Source organism: Clarias gariepinus, chromosome 4, assembly GCF_024256425.1.
Source record: "Clarias gariepinus isolate MV-2021 ecotype Netherlands chromosome 4, CGAR_prim_01v2, whole genome shotgun sequence".
NCBI classification, from domain to species: domain Eukaryota; kingdom Metazoa; phylum Chordata; class Actinopteri; order Siluriformes; family Clariidae; genus Clarias; species Clarias gariepinus.
The window spans coordinates 15,064,824-15,082,323 of record NC_071103.1 but is presented as its reverse complement, the minus strand read 5'-3'; positions in this window follow the sequence as shown (position 1 = coordinate 15,082,323).

Genomic DNA, 17,500 nt, shown 5'->3' with positions numbered 1-17,500 from the left:
GGCTGGGTCAACAACATTGACCTCCTTGCCTTCTAAGCCGCAGCCAACTGTGGTGTACTGAGTATTTTGTTTCCTTTCTGTTGTGGCTGCTGTTGACTTTTTTTCGCCAGTTTGTGCTGAATTAGCTTTTATGTGAGGTCTGACCGGATAAATCTTCTTAAATAATGAAAATGTGGTGCTAAATGTATTGTAAAAAGGCATAACATGCTTCAGAATAAATGCCACCATTTTCCCTTTAAAACTGGAATTAAATACTGGCTATTCCATTTTTTCTGTCAAATGTAGTATATGGATTATATGAGGGGGTATCAAAAAGTTTCGAAATTAGCTTTGTTTACAAGCATTTTTTTCGCCTCATGTCCTCCCTCAGATGCTTTAAGACATGATGGTAGAATTCACTATTGACGATCTGGCTCCTGAGAAAGAATTCTCAATGCACAATGCTGCACAATGCTGGACAGTTCTACACATCTCGAAAAAAGACGATGAACATGCACTAGGTCGACCTGTGAACCTGCCGCGCCTTTCTCGGTCATGGAGATGATGGGCTCTTCCACTGTGGCTTTGTTTTGTCTCAGAGTCCTACCCGTACACCCAAGTTTCGTCACCAGTAATGATCCTCGGCATGAAGGACGGGTCATCCAGGAACGTTGACTGAGTTCTTGGCAGACTTTGACAAGATGTTCCTTCTGCTCCTGAGTCAGCAGCCTGGGGACGAACTTGGCAGCAACACGGCGCACGTTCAAATCACACGTGAGGATTGCCTGGACTGTTCCGTATGATACTGGCGGCAATGTTGTGGATTGTTCTCTGACGATCATCATGCACAAGTTGCTAAATAGGTTGAGCTCGTTGAAGATCATTGATCTCTCATCATCTTCTGGTGATGTTCTTCCGCTCTTGAAGCATGCGTGCCATGAGAGCACCTCAAATAACTCATAGCGGCATCACCATAAACTTGCCACATCATGTCAAATGTCTCTCTGGCAGATTTGATTGGTTTCATATGGAATTGTACTATCACTCTTTGTTCTAACTTGCTGTCCAGGATGAAACAGCGACGTGATGTGGTAACACACATGGTCAGGATAGCACTTGTTGCACAGCTCCTGATGTACACATGATGTTCTTTTGGCAAACTGGCTTATGAAGGTTGGTGATCCCTGTGACTGTGCATGCAGCATTGTGTTGCCATCTCTTTCTGTGTTACAAAACCTCTCTTAATACCACCTTGTATGTGAGGCAATGTGTTCATTCTCAAACAGTTACAAATAAAATAAAAGTGATGTACAGTTGGGGAAATGAATATGAGAAAGTTACTATGTTTCTCTTTTATAAAGGGTCCCAAGTATCTAAGTACCTTTAACTATGCACTATGCAAGGCAAATATTGAAACTGCTGAATAGGTGTTCATTTTTATGTGTGTAATTAACACAACATGCTATTAAACTTGTTTGCTTGTGCTATGAATGAAGCAAGTTTTAAGAGAGATTTGTTAAGTTGCTTCATTTTCTCGAAATCAGTAGGTCAGATTCCGTAATATTTTCCAAATCCTCATCAGGAAGTCCTTCTGTCTGCAATTCATTATCCCCACCTGTAGGTTCACCTTGTCTTAACTGAAGTGAATGGTTTATGAGGACTTCAGTGAGCCCCCGCCACTGCCCCGCCTGCCCCCTTCCCTGGTGCTTAAATGCCACTTTGGTTCCCTGGCTCTTAAATTTCCCCTGGTACAAAAAAGTAATAGAAGTAATAAGTAATAGAGTTTGTGGGAACAAACAGTGCGCTCCTCTTAGACACAAACTGAGAGGCCCGCAGGTAATACTGAACCCCTCGAGAGGTAGCCTCAGATGCCGGCCTGGATGAGGGCAAGTGTTGGATTACAGTTGCACAGTGACAACACGATTACCACACAAAGAACGTGCTTGGGCACAGTAGCTCAAACGCCTTGTATGTAATGAACACCGGGCACCATTACAACGTGATACCTAGCTGTGGTGAAGAACAGACTTCACCCGTCTTCTTCCAGTGCTTGGAACTTTTTCCTGTCTCCCCAAGATGTAGATCTTAATTGGTTCTCTCCTACACTTTTCACGAAAATAGAGGGATTTCAATTCGGAAACGGTCCCATTTCAAAGGATACTGGCTTATCACCGGAATAAATTCCCCTGGGATCCATCTACTGCTACCAGTAGATCATTCTTTGCAGGGAGAAGCTAAATAGTGTATGTAAACTAGCTGGGAGTCTTCCCCTTTGCTCCTTAACTCTGGCCATATGGGGCAGCTACAAGCCCATGTGGTTGTGATAAAGGCACAGTGATAGCTTCTCTCCATGCTTTCTCACAGCGCTTACTACAGAGACACACTGTTGGTTGGCGAAAGTAGGGCAGTCTTACTGACGACCACATGCAGTGATGAGGAACAAAAAGGAATCCGTGCACAGGTTTATGGCAATATGTAGGAGAACCACGTACATTAGATTAAGATTGTATGCTTTTATAAGAGTTCCTGAGAATTTGGTTATGGTTGATAAAATCTCTTTCCCCCCTCTCGTACTGTGGTTGTTGGCCTTGTAGAGCATTGGTCGAATGTCAGATTTAATCGGAATGCAAAGTCAGAGCTTCCAGCTTGTGCATGAGCATAAATTAATGTCCTATGTTTCTTCACAAAGAAATAACTGCACTAAGATTGCATACATTGGCAATGCTCACTATCAGACTGGCACTGGTGTACCATGTTGTACTGCTAAATGATTTAAGTATGTACTGGCCATGCACGATGTAATCCATGTTTTCCAGCTGGACATAATGATGTGCTGTGTTTGGAATAGGCTATACCTTTCATTCAATTTCTATTACATGCCATGTCTGATTAGAAGACGGAGTGCATCTCATGATGTACAGTACAGTGGTTCAGTGTTGAATGCAATGTAGATGTCATCCCCCCCCCCCCCCCCCATTCTTTTCTTAATACTCTTGTGTGGTTTCTGGACTACCCTGTAACATCCTTTAATCATCTTTTGTTACAGCAGATGATATCTGTTGTGTTCCCCCTTCAGTCTGACTACAGCTTGTTTCAAGCAGCTCCATCACAGCTCCCTTCATTCTGCATGCACAGAAATGAGAACTATTCTTTCTCTCCACAACATTTTCATCTGCGTGCTGGAATGAACCTTCGGAACAAATCACCAAAACATTTGCAAACATCTGTATGTCGATGTATGAGTCAGCCATGTATTCACAGAATTGAAATTCACTTTAGTTTGCTGAGCCCTTTCAAGGAAAGATGACTCCCTGGGTGTGCTGTTTGACTGTGGCTTTCCAAACAGCTGGGGGACATGATTTTCTGTTCAATGTCGCTTACCGAACATGCTCTGCTTCCAGCTTCCGTCAGAGGGTTCTCACAGGCACTGCTCTGACACACAATGTGGACAATAAGGACTCTGTAAGCCCCCCTTCATCGAGAGCTTGAAGCCAGCAAGAAGCATCAAGTTGGACCAATGCTAAAAGGAGTACTGTAGTGTCCATCTGGGCAAAGTAGTGTTAAACATGAGTTTGAGAGTTGTGTAGCTAATTTCAGTAAATATAAATTTCCTGGTAAAGATGAATATATCATAACTGCACATAACCCATGAAGAAACCCTGTTTGATCATTGATAGTGCCAAAAAAAATGATTGGTCTAGGAGGACAGGTTACCCCTGCCAGAGACAAACACTTTGTCTGGGGAAGTTTTGCCACGTGATACTAACAGCTGGATAAACAACTGTAAAACAGCTAAACTTCCACTTGTGTGCTCTATTGTAACGTTCTTAGCAAGTTGCAAGGAAGGCTCTGATGGGATAGACTGCATCACAGCCAGTCCGTGCATGAAAACTGTGAAATTTTATTATATTAAACTTCAAAACAAATCTTTGAACAAAATGATCAAACCCTGATTTAAACCATTGTTTTGGGCTCAAATGCCTTTTGGACATAAGCGTTGGGACACACACACACATACCATCTAATTTCTGCCACCCTGTTCGAAGAAAAGGTTCAAGTTAAGTGTGTGTGTGTCTTTTTAAATCCACCAGATTATTCACAGTGCCTCTCCTCTTTCGCTCCCCAAACGATATTACTACACTGAACCAGTCTGACGATAGCAGCTTCTAAACAATATTTCTACTGCGAAATAGCTCTTGGATGCCAAAAAGCCTTGCATAAACTCCAACTGCTCATGCTCGATCAGATTGACTGATCCTTATCCTTTTGATCTCTTCAAAGCTTTTGACACAGTTGTCATTAATATCTGACTTTTCATTTTAATTTTTCTGAAATCACAAGCTCAGCATGACTGAATGAAGTTTGATTTATACATCCTGTATCAGGTGAGATGGAGATGATTTCCACATGGTCTATGCAGTCTTTTAAACTTGTTTGCCACATCTTATATTTGTTTATATTGAGTTAGTGTTTTATCCTGGTTACATTTGCAATGGTCCTGTACCAGAGCCTTGGAAAGACTGCCTCCTCTGTCGGTTTATAGCTGTCCTCTGTGGACCGACATTTAATAGGAGCTCACCTTTGCCTATCAGCCACACCCCACATGAGCTGGCATTTTGGCGATACTTTGAACCAGTCATATGAACATCAGAATTTCGCTCTTGTGAAATTCTCTCGGATACTTATACTTTCCCTTTCATTTTTTTCCCCATTTTCCTGTCATCTTGGTCAAGTAAATGTTCCCCTCCTGACAGCTTCCGATGTAGCAAGATAATGTTTACCTGTTGGTGGTTATGATATTATGCCATGAAAGTGTACCTGAAAAATTTGCAGGAATCGCATGATGCAATCATAACAACATGGACCGGAATTCGAAGGGAAGGTTTCCAGCATCTTGTGGAATTCATGCCAAGGGGCTCTACCTGGTATTAGTATAATGCTTTTAATAAACTGTGTGGTGACTGTGACTAATCTTTGACATACTAAAAACTTTGAAGAAAAAATGTGAAGGCATATAATTAATGAAGTATGTATTTAGGTGAAGGTTGGTAGGAAGGTTGGCTTGACAACTTGTTTGAACCTTCATCAAAGCATGTAAGATTAAGCACTTAGCCTGCAGTACAACTGGGTAAAAATTATTAGACAATTAAATATGACCAATTTTACCATTTAATAAAATCTAAATTTGCATAAATGTTACATAATTATAACTACTGATCGGCCTCATGCAATTTACATTTAAAGCATGTTAAAGCAATCAATGCACTTTTTCCCACGTATGACTCAGCAGAGTTGTAGGCGTTACAGTCTTGTGTGAAAGTAAATAATCTGTGAATCATCATTTAATCATACCTGACACCTGAGGGGGTTCCTCACACACAGGGATTCAGAATAGCAAACTTGTGGCTTTGCTTTGACAAATGCTCCTTGTCTTTATCCTGTCTTAAAAGTTATTGTAAGGTTTCACCTCTGCCACCACTAGGTCCTTGTAGTCTCAGGGTGTGCAATGCTATCCAAAAGTCTAAAACCACTAAAGAAAATGTCAATTCAACAAAATGTTGCATAGCATTGTCACAAAGCAACTTTACAGAACCAATAGAAAATGAAGGAAATCAGGGTGAAATGTGTGAAAAGATATGTATCAATCAAAATGTCCCTGATGAGCGAGCCGAGGGCAATGGTGGCAAGGAAAAACTCCCTGAAAACTCAATAGGAAGAAACCTTAAATGAGCATGGATTCCCTTTAGAGTCTTGTTCGTCTTATGTGATCATGGACAGCAGGGATTGCTTTGCAGTTATACTGTGTGTTAGGCAGCTGGAACTTTAATATACCAGGAGATGTGTTTAAATTAATATTAAGTCCAGTTTGCTATTAGAGGTTCAGGTTGACCGTAGGAAATTCCAGTCCAGAATTATTGAGCGACTGCAGTCACAAGTCATCAAAGGACACCTGTCTGCATCAGCCAAGGCCAGGAATGTCTTCATGGTCCCCAGTTACCACACGCATCCCAAGCAGACCACATGAGCCCGACAGGTCCGGAGGGTAGAAATATATATTTCTTATTTAGAGTGATTTACAAACGTAATGTTGAAATGTTAATATCAGTAATAAACGGAATGCAAAGTAAAATTGACATGAATTAAAAAAATATTTGGTATGTCTCTTTTTTTTTTGTACTTGGTCTGGCATGGACTCGAAGTTTGTCTACAAACTGATGACTCCCATTAACATCAAAGCCATTGGGAGTGTTGTCTGGACATGTTTTTCAGTTGAAGGGATAAATCTCAAAGGATTTCTGTCCTTTTTCACAAAGGAGTCACAAATGTCACAAATTTGCTTACATTTATACAGTGACCAAAACTCATGCAGAATCTTGAACTTTATTTCAAGTTAAGATAAAGAAAAAAGAAAAACATAAAATTTAAACCCACACAATTTCAACATGGTCTTAGACTTTTTGAAGCCCAATGTATCTGTTTTCTTTTCCCATTCCCAGACATAGTTAAAGATAGGGATGGAATGACAAACACCAGGCGTGTTTAAAAGTGATGATAAACACTTCCTTTATTATTCATGACTAATATCACCTTCTAGGCATGTGTGCTTTGATCATTGATGCACAGCTTCCTTCAGTTCCATTCATTCCCATCCATCAGCGGATTCTCTGCAGGCTCACACACGGTTGCTGACTCACTCTTTTACGCTGCTTCAGTAAAATAATAATGAAAAGCATTCTGTCATTCACGTTGTCTCGAATTATCTAGTAGAATTCCAAGGCGAGAGTGATGTAAACTCTGTGGTTAATCATTTCAGTCAGTCTAAATAATTGAGCCACTGTACCGAGTAGATCTTTTCATCTCTAAGAGTCAGGCTCAGGGGATTCCAGTTATCCAAACTGTGGTTTTCTCTGAGCTATGATATACTGTACGAGATGTGATCCTTTACGCAGTGAGACTGTGGATGTGAACGGGATTCCAAAGCTCATAAACACACTGCTTAGGCAGAGTTAAAGAGACAAGGTTAGAGTAATAGATCCTACTGTCCTCTATCTGACCTCCCTCTGAAAAGCAGATACGACCAGGGTGCTAAAAACAAACATTTTCACCTTTTAAGTGGAGAAGACAATGTTTATTCTTTGACATTAGACTATAAAGAGACATTTGTTAAATAATAATAATAATAATAATAATAATAATGATACAATAAACTTTTTTTTGGAGTTGATATTGTATTGTGTTATGGTTGATATTATTTTAATAATGTCACTAATCTTTAAAAGTCCCATAATAACTAGTATAGTTGGAAGTGCTGTCAGGACATGTTTAAAGACAGTTTAAGCTATATATATATTTTTGTGTTAATTATTAGTAAATTATCAGCTTTAGTGGCATTAGTTTTAAACTGAAACATGACTCCTTATTTCATATGTCTGTAAAGGTAGTCAATACGAGCTGATACATTCATCATGAATGTTGCACATGGTATATAAGTGGGAATGAATTAGACTTTGACATTTGACATTGGATTGGACTGGAGGATGCTGGTGTAATCATACCAGGCTGAAGATCATGATAATAACTAATAACTTACTGTATGATTTAACAAATTTGAATATTGCTTTGAATGCGTAAGGTAACCACTTTAACATGCTTAAACTGCTAGACAGGCCATTATCATGTAAGGAAAAAAAAATGTCATTAATTTTAGTTGAATAAACGACATTATCTCTTATACTGTATGTGCTTACTGGACATCCCAGTCCCGATGTAGATTTTTCTCCTTAAACCATAAGTGCATTAGTGAGGTGAGCGCTAATGTCAGCTGAGGAGACCACGACCACTGTTGGGGTCCGGTTCATGCCAAAGGTGTTCAGGTAGGTTGTTCAGGCCACTCGAGTTCTTCCACTCCCTTTTAACCCATGTCTTCATGTCTTCAGGGCCTCTTGGTTCCAGTTGAAGGTAATTGTAATGCTACAGCCAACAAAGACATCCTATATAAATAAAAAAACTTTTGTCTGTACATTGGTCAGAACTACCTCTTTCAATGATACCTTTATCTTCCTTACATACCTCAAACGAGTCTCAGAAAAGTTTCTGCCTGTTTGTCTGTCCAGCCAGACCTTGTCACGGCATCACACAAGACTGGCTTTAGTATTTGCCTGACATTTAACCTGCACTATAAATAAAATTAAAATATTGAGTAAAGTTATGAACAGTTATTTGCTGGAATCAATTTAATCAACTTAAAAAAGCTTTCAATAAACTACTTGCTCACTGTAAATAAATATCCGCACCATTACATTAAAGCTAATCAACCTATTTCTACAAACTCTTTTCCCATCAGTGATGTGTACTTCCAAATTTATGACAACAGTTTCAGTAGGGCATACATATATGGGTGTGATGTTCAGGTGTCCACATACTTTGGGCCATATTATGTACCTGCTAATTAGGATAAGATCATGCTCAAGGTCAGTACACACTATTGATGTAACCAAATATAAATACATTAGTGGCTTTTAATGTGTGCTAAAGGAATACAATGTAGATATGAATAAATTACACAGGGCAAGAGGACAAAAGTGTTTATATGTCTTTACGTAATGACTGCCGGGTCACAGGGCTGTTACATGGTTTACATTTTTAAAGAATAGAACCAACTAAAAATATCACAGGCATGCACATGCACAGGATTTCCATAAACCGCATCTTTAGATAAGACCAAATAAAATGCATTGATGAAATATTGACAGATTGTATTATTTAAACAACAACAATTGTTCCGGTTTAGGACATTCCTGCTTCAAGTTAAAATTCATGTACAGACATGAATAGTTGGGGCACTAAACAGAACCAGACATTATTCTTGCATCATACCCCCAGCACACAGGAATTAACAGCACAAAGAAACTGTAACACAACCGGTATCCACATAAAATGGTCATACTGTATATAGTAATATATATATATACATATAGTTTTACATATGTAAAATATTTTGGGGATAAATATTTGTAGATTTGGACAAAAAGATTTTTTGGACAAATATCCTTGGAAATAAAGAAAGTACTGAGATGTTTGATCGAATGTTCTTTCTTTCTAGCGTCATTACTGTGAACACAGATCTTACTAGAGATTTTCCTTTTCTAAAAGGGCCTGGATTGTGTAACACCTAAAAGTACTGCCACTAACCTCCACTGCCAAAAACCACAAGCTGGTCGCTCTCCGCTGTGGGTAAAACTCAGGCTCCTCAACTAACGAGCAATGTGAAATTAAAAAAATGTTCAAAATGTTCTTGATCCAATTTGAAAGTACTAACATGTCAGCAGACATTAAAATTAAGTTGTGCGGCTAACCAGTAGGACTGCTGAGCACTCATTAATTAAGGCCCTAACAGGATCCAGAATTGCATGCTTAGCTGGTGTCTAAAATGGTGTACCACCGAAACAACAACAAAGCATGCTACTGGTGGTTTAAATATAAATAACTATGCAAAATTGTAGATATAATGCTGAAGTTTTCAAAAAAAAAAAAGTGTACATGCTGTTTGTTAGTGTATTATCAGTATTTGGTTATAAGATCATACAGTATGTCATTCGGGGAAGATTCAGCACTCAAGAGGGGAAGGTAGTGCAGGCATTTCTTGTTTGTGTCAAAGTCAAAATCAGAGCCTGGATTTAATTTGGTATTTATTAATTTGTAAAGCTTGAAATGAAATAAGTTCATCTTCTGGTGTGCCAGCTGAATTGTTCTTGTTCTTGTGCATGAAAAGGGATGAGCTTCCAGGAAACTTAAAAAAATGTGCAACCCCCATCAATCCCAACTACAACCCATCTTGTGGGAGAGAAACCATTGGTAGGTGGTCAGAACGAAATGACATTTTTCTGGCAGGAATTCGGCTCATGGGCTGATCCATTTCAGGAACTAAGTACTCCTATTCCTCTGATGCTGTTCAGTGTTTGTAAAAGTGGAACGCGACCGTTGTTTTGGAAACGCTGCACACTTATGAGGGTGTGTGTAAAAGTGCAATTTTGTGCGTTTTCTGCGTAGAAGAGTGGGTGTACTCATGGGTGTTGCTGTGTATGTGTTTCCTAGTTGCTCAACATGGGTTTGTTCCATTTTTTTTTTTCATTTTTTAACTTGACTGTTCTAAAACCCAAGTGTTTTCTCTTGTTTTGGATGATGGTTTGTTTCTAACCAATTTTGAGGCTTACACAACTTATTTGTCAGTGTAATTATTTCTCCGGCACTTTTGTCTGAAAAGTTGTGAAACAAGGTGATGAAATGTTAGGGGGGGAGCTGTTTAATGTAACATACAGTAGGTTGCTGAGCATGTTGTCATGCAGTTCCTGAATGTAATGTTGTTTGTTTTAAATAAATAATCAAAAAAACCAAAATTTTGCATTATAATACAAGGCTTTTGGAGATCAAGGCTTTCCTTGATGGTAAAATGATGCTCTGCAATGTGCCAATATGAAAATTGGCAATTTCTCAGAATAAAGCAAACAAATGAAAAGTGTTTCAAGTGTGTCTGGATAATGGGAAAGCTTAGTAAACACAGCTCTAATGGATCAAATAAACTGAACATCATCATACATATTAATTATATATAATTCTTAAATGTAAAAATCCAGGCTGTGAGTATTCTGTACATTGTTTCTTGATGATTTTATTGGTTTTGAAAATGATTCAATAATTAGATTTTTTTGGAAAAGGACAACTTAATGAACGCGGATTATCCAGCGGATTATTTATCCAGGAATAAATCAGCAGCGTTCGTTTGAACGTTCCTTTAATATAATAAGATTTGGGTCAATATCTTGTCTTTCTCCATCCTAAAAGCTTTGCATCTTACAGTTCTCCAAGCTTGATCAGTGTCAGAGACTTGGAAAAGGGCCGGCAAGTGCTCCCATTGGACCTCCTTCCACTGCAGAAAAATCTGACTGCTTACAAAAAGGGCTGAGTTTAGCCGGACCCATTACACTGTCTGGTTCCCTAAGAGTCCAGTTTTACTGATCAAATGACAAACTGGGCATAAAAACAAAGACCACAATAAACCCTCTCTGTATGCAGAACCTTGTATAATATTTCACTGTTGTAGTGACAAAAGACACCTAGTACAAGAGTGTGCCAGAATAAATCCCTAGTATTCTTGTTGTTTGTTTGGTTTGAAATATTGAATGGAGAGACACCGAATTGCAGGTTGGCTATAGAAGCAAAATGTCAGCAAATAAAACACATATATAAATAAATCAGGCATTAGATATAAAGATATTGCAGATAGAATAGTGGAATACATTCAAGCCCCCAAACTACTAAAATTAGTTACGGGTAAAACCAAGATTAGATGATATTATATATATATATATATATATATATAGACTAAAATAGAAAGTGTATTTAGCAGCTGTTCAAAAAAATGATTAATATATATATATTTTTTTACAACACCCAAGGATAAGCTGTCAGGCTGCAATTCAACAAGAGAGAGACAGAGAGAGACAGAGAGAGACGGATGATGACGATTTCATTCTCCAAATTCAGCCAAAGCCGCATGTCAATAAAAAGGATATCTCCTCATAAGCCCAAATGTACTGTAATATTATTTTAATACAAGATAAATGAAGACTGAAAATCATCACCTGCTCAAAAAGACAGCTTGGTTTGCAATTTCACTTCCGTTTTTTAAAAATTCATTTTTTCTTTTTTACAATTTTTTTTTTCTAGAAGTACCCATTTGGAAGCTTTTATATTTACATTATTCTCTTATATTTTCTTTTAAAACCAGATTTGGCAGAGGTCTTGCCTATTGTTTTAAAAACATCCTTTTAAAATTGTAGGAAAAGCAAATATGTGATTCATTGCATACATGTTGTTCTTGGACCTTATTTACATTAAGAAATATGCAATGAATTGTTCTTTCTATATATATGTTGATTCAATAAAAATGGATAAGACATTTTAAAAGTCACAGGGGACACATTCAACATGAAGTCATTTTATGGTCTTTTTATTTTAATTTTAATACTATTTAGGTTTAATACCACATAATACATGTTACATGACTAAAATCAATGATCCAAGTACTAGTTTATGTTTGTATAGTCAATTTGACTAAAACTATTGTTCTGAAGGTACTTTAAGTTAGGAAAATAACTTATACTGTAGGAGGGACTGAGGAACTGTAATTCCCCAAACTCCAATAGTAATTTATCTTCAGATTATCCTCTAATCCTTGGAAGCTAGATCCCTGCAGTATAAGATCCATTCCTAGTGTTTTTAAAAAAGCTAGACCTTGGCGCATTCCATAGGTACAGTTCTATATTCATATTCATTCATTTCACGTATGTCTGGGGTATGGAAACTGTGCACACCATAAATCCTCTCTTATTTCTTTGCTTCTCGACATTTAATTGTAATTCCAGCTCTATGGGTGGATTGCCCATCAAGATTCCTAGGGAAAAAAAAAAACTCATCATGAGGTTTTTGCCAATTTCATCCCTGCAGTGGACAGGGGTCAGAACATACATGAATCAAACATGAACTATTAGCGCCACATGCCTTTAATAAGACCAGTTTACTAGGATGTGATCAAGGTTATTTAAATTATCTATATTATTATTATTATTATTATTATTATTATTATTATGTCAGCACGGTGGCTTAGTGGTAAGCACTGTTGCCTTGCACCTTCAGGGTCCGGGTCGATTCCCACCTCAGGGTCTGTATGCATGGAGTTTGCATGTTCTTCCTGTGCTTGGTGGGTTTCCGCTGGGTACTCCGGTTTTTCTTCCACAGTCCAAAGACATTCAGAATAGGCTAAATGGCGTTCCTAAGTTGCCTGTAGTGGGTGAATGCGTGTGTGATTGTTGAACTGAGGTCCTACCAAAGTTGTAAACATGGCAATAAATCCAAAGGTCACCCTTGGCCTCCTTGTTTCCTATTACAGAGGTTAAATGGATGGATCAATTATTATTTTCCACCCAAACTTTACACTGCTTATCTCGTACATGGCCGCAGGAGGCCTAAGGCCTATCCCAATGGACTCAGGCAAGAGGCGGGGTTCACCCTGGATGGGGTGCCAATTGCAGGGCACACAAACACACACACTCATACTCAATTTGGAAATGCTGGACTCAAATCCTGACCCTGCAGGTGCGAGACCACAGTGCTAACCCCTACATCACCATGCTATAATAATAATAATAATAATAATAATAATATTTCTTTTTCTTATTATTATTATAAAAGAGGGTTTAAAATTTGTGCCTGCAATGATAGCGCACTTTGTGCTACCCTATGTTAGTGACTCTTATTTGCTTTGAAAAACTAAAAAAAGGGTGAAACCCAAAACATGCCCTCTATTTACTGAGAAAAAAATAACCCAAAGAATTCACAACAGTCACAACAATCATCCTACTCATTACAAAACAATATACCCAAGATACCAATTACTCTCTCCTCCTTGTCACTAAGCCACATAGTATTATGCTAGGCACATTAGGCATTTTACACTGTGAAATATTTTAGTGTTGTTTAGACTAAGGGGCTGCACAGACATACTGTAGTATCTGTATTATATTTCTTCCTTGGCTGTAGATAAAACACCAGGTATACACTTGGACTGTGAGTTTAATGGCTGCTGGCAATGTTTTGCTCTCTCCAAACCATGTGGACAAGTTCATTAAGTCTCCTCCCTTTCCAGGACCTGACTTATCATAAACTGCTATTTCTGCCTGGGCAACAGCATGTCTTTATCCATCTTATGCACCTTCCAGCTAATTAACCTACTGGTGAGGAGTTTTTGTAGAATTATTACAAATGAGGGCCTCCCTCTGTTCTAATCTGGTCTCATCCAGAGCTGACGTTTGAATTCCATGTTATTCAATTATCTCAAAGAATTTCTAGTTATAACTGATTTAGAGAGAAAATTGTAAACTTTAAAAAACAAATTATTATTATTATTATTTTGCTCCAGTATATCAGAAATAGAAGTGTATGCAAAGAGTGGATCTGTAACTGGATCCTGACCAGTGTGTGTATATTTATTCTGTGATTAAAAAAAACAAACCAAAAAAAACATCCATAACCATGTATTGGTATATGGAATTATAACTGAGGAGACCGTGACATATAACTGAAAAATCTATACTAAGTAAATAATCAATTATTATTTTGTAAAATCCAAATATGATTGCTATGCCCCTGGAAACACTAGGTCTGATAAGTCCTTATTTTCTCTATGCCAAAGGTGTGTGAAGCATGTGAAACGATGTGCCCCGACATGCTGACCATGCGGCCACTGTACATGCTTTTCAAGGCAGTATTATGATTTGGGGCTGCCTCAGTTGGTCAGGTCTGGGTATCATATTTATGTATTTCTTTCTTTTCTGATGGCACGGCATATTCCAGGATTCAAACTGTGAAAGAGGGAACATGAGGAATCATTTTTACACATGCCTTGGCCACCACATTGTACGCTGTCATCAAGTTAAAGGAAGTCAAATGAAATATTAGAGTGTGCAACTTTTCTTTTTTTGGCCAGGTGGTAGGTGTTCATCTCTAATAATGTATCCATATTCTGTCTGCAGGTTTCACAATGAATGATGAATCCGGTCAAGTACTAAGGAATATAAATAGTTTGGGCTTATTATATTCTATCTTTGGGAAACTTGGGACCGAATGGAAATTCCTTGGAATATTTCTTCTGACAAATATAAATGATACAGAGAAACTACAATTTGTTTTAATCAAAAGTTTGGGGGTTTAAGCTCCACCAATACTAAGCTTCCTCTGTTGGGCATCCTCTCTGCTCAAGGGCTGCTGCATCATGCATAAACTCTTCACTCTGATACCAATTTCCTAACAAGCTGGGATACGCAAAAAGAATGATACTGTACTGTAATGTATATATGATAAATAAAGGTTACTTATTCTATGTCCTCGTCCATGAAGGTATAAACAAATAAATAAACAAACAACAAATATTTGAAGTTTTTTAGCTCAGTCTCATGATAGTGCTCTTATAGAATCTTTTTACTGCGTCATAATATTGTCCAAAGACAGGAAGATATTGGAATTACAATATGACTTATTATTAACCTCTCTATGAACACAATAACCAGAACTTCAGAAAAAAAGGAAAACAATAAATTTCATAAAAATCACTGGCTGTTGCAATGTTTTGTTTTAATTCTTGGGTTGTGAACGCACAGCATGATCAGTCCATAATAAAACAGTTGTTTGGTTTAGATGTAAGACATCATGTCCCTCTTTTTAGTATCCTCAGCCCAGGCTTTCATCACGGCACTGATCTCATAATATGAATTTCAGTTTCACAACAGACGTGTTTCTAAACACTGGGCCACCTAGACCTGCTTTACTGCCTAATATATGTGTACAGTATATGGCTTTAATCTGAGGTGCTGTTAATCAGTGATTTTTGAGGTTGGTAAGTCTAAATGAACTTCTTCCCTGCAGCAAAGATAAGTTTTAGACTTCTAAAAACTTAGGTCTTCATGAGAGCCAGTTTCATCATAGTGCTTGCTGGGTTTTGGAAATAAACTTGACAATGCTGTTCTTGCAAGAACAATTTCAGAACAGCTGACTCTTTTTTTATTCAGTTTGATTTATGTAGCGCTTTTAACAATAGCCAGATTTACAGAACAATAAAAAATATGGAAATGAGTTTGAATAATGTGAAAAAGATTAGAAAATGTTGTAGACGTTAAGGGAACAGTCCTCTCTTGGCTCAGGTCTTATTTGACTACTTGTTTTCAATTTTTAGATGTTCAATGTGCAATAAAGTGAAGGTTTGTGTTCCACAAGGTTCGGTTTTAGGTCCACTGCTATTTTCTCTTTACATGCTTCCCCTGGTCAACATAATTTGTAAGCATAGAATTAGTTTCCAGTGTTATGCTGATGACTCACAGTTATATGGCTTAGCAAGGGAGATAGGAAACACCAGCTGAATAAAGTGGAAGAATGTCGAAAAGGCATTACACACTAGATGCAAATGAATTTCTTTCTGCTTAATTCTGACAAGACAGAAGTACTTGACTGTTGCTGTTGTTTCATATGACCTAATTCCATATGTGCTATTTCACAGCTTTGGCATCTCCGGCTTTGTTCTAGAATGTACAAAAATAAATCACAAAGCAAAAAAAAAAAAAAAAAATTATAATAAAATAAATGAATAAAATTAGAAGGTGTGTACAAACTTTTGACTTTTGACTGCTGTACGAGTTGTTGTGCTTGCTCAGTCCATGTTCTGACTGTGTACTAGAGTTTGCTCTGAGGATCTAGGCCTTCACCTGACACACGCTTTCTGACAGAATTGTGCTGAATGCCAAATGTGCTGTTCTGCATCCTATCCATATTGAAATCAAAGCAGCAGGCGTTCTGTCCTAGGAAGTTAATGATATGATTAAATGTTGCAAAATCAACGAGAAATGTTGATGTTACTGTGTTATGGTTGATGTGATACAGGTGATAAGGAGTGGAGAAAAAACAAGGAGAGAGAAAGCTTGGATTGGACAGCTAGGAACTCCACAGCTTGGGAATATTATCAGGGTGTAAGAATGACCTTACATCATGTTATTGTCAAGCTCTCTGACTCTGCACTTTCTGTGGACTAATAGATCAGAACATTAACAAGTGATCAAACTGAGGGAAAACAATAACCCTTAGGGGATCTTTACTAAGATGCCATTGTGGTTGGTTTGGCTAAACATTCTGGAACGAAAGGAAGAAAATCGTTGCGTAAGTGTCACATTTAATCATAGACACGATTTTCTTTGCTAAGCAACAACGAGAGTGAAGTTCATGTGACAGTAAAAGAAAAACTGCACTTGCTATATTAGATAACACAGATTTATCTCAAATTTATCATGAACTATTATATGTAGGCTTAAATCAATGTAAAATCTCTAAAATCTTCCAGGAGTAATTTGTAAACAATTTATGCGAGGCACTTAAATGTGCAATTTTTTCTTACATTTAACACATTCTAACTTATAACTAATAATAATTTATTAAAATCAATGAAGAACAGTTCCAAATTGTTAACACACTGGTTGTGTCACCTCCTGATCCTCAGGCTTTGTCATTAGTCATGTCAAAACAAACAAAATAATTCAAAGTTTTCATAACAATGACAAACTCTTACCCAGAGGAACATCATAGAGTGTAATCCAATGACATCTTTAAAAAAATGGTGGCCAGGAAAGGCAAAGCTTAAATAAACATATGGTTTGAAGAAACTGATGATTGCATTGGTACCATTTGACTTTTCCCAAACATATCTGGAATATTGAATCTTCAGTGTGTGTACGAACTCAGCTGGGGCTTCTTAGACTTAACATGTAATGCATAATCCCAAAAAGCAAAGACATGATCTAATCATTTCTGAGGACTGCTTACCTTAATGTGGAAAATTTGAATTCTGATATCAGGTTTTTATTTTAAGAATGTTAGCATTCCAGTTAAGAAGGATACCTAAATAATATGCATGAATTGTTTG